The following is a 579-nucleotide window of genomic DNA, read 5'->3' on the forward strand; positions in this document are numbered from 1 at the left end:
GAATCTTCAAGAAAGAAAGTCTCAGGATGGGTGAACCTGTATTTATGGAGTCAAATACATGAAATGACAGCTTCTGTCCCACAAGGTTCTAAAGGTCAAGAGTTTTGACCTTAGACTGGGTTTCGACGTAGGCTTAGTCCACTACAGGAGCAAACTGACCTGAGAATCGAACAGGGTCAGCTACAACCGCCCCAGACAGATGCTGTTGCACCTCCTCCCCTTAGCCCCGTTTCAACACCCCCAACCCGGGGGATAAGGACGGGTCTGCACCCACATGCGCCTCTTCCTCCGGACACCGGGCAGTCACCTCCACCCCCATCTCGGGCGGTGGGGTTCGACCTGCACCGGTATGCACCTCTTCCTCCTGACGCCAGGCAGTCAACTCCACCCCCATCTCGGAGGGTGGGGTTCGACCTGCACCAATATGCACCTCCTCCTACCAACCCTTATCAGCCACCCCCACCCCCACCATGGGCAGTAGGGGCAGAACTTGATCAGTCTGCACCACCAGTCACACAAGTTAGACCGGTGATACAGTCTCCTTCAATGGATGATTTGCAGAAAATCTCAAAATATGTG

This window comes from Nematolebias whitei, chromosome 12, assembly GCF_014905685.2.
Source record: "Nematolebias whitei isolate Nwh7 chromosome 12, NemWhi1, whole genome shotgun sequence".
In the NCBI taxonomy this organism is placed as follows: Eukaryota; Metazoa; Chordata; class Actinopteri; order Cyprinodontiformes; family Rivulidae; genus Nematolebias; species Nematolebias whitei.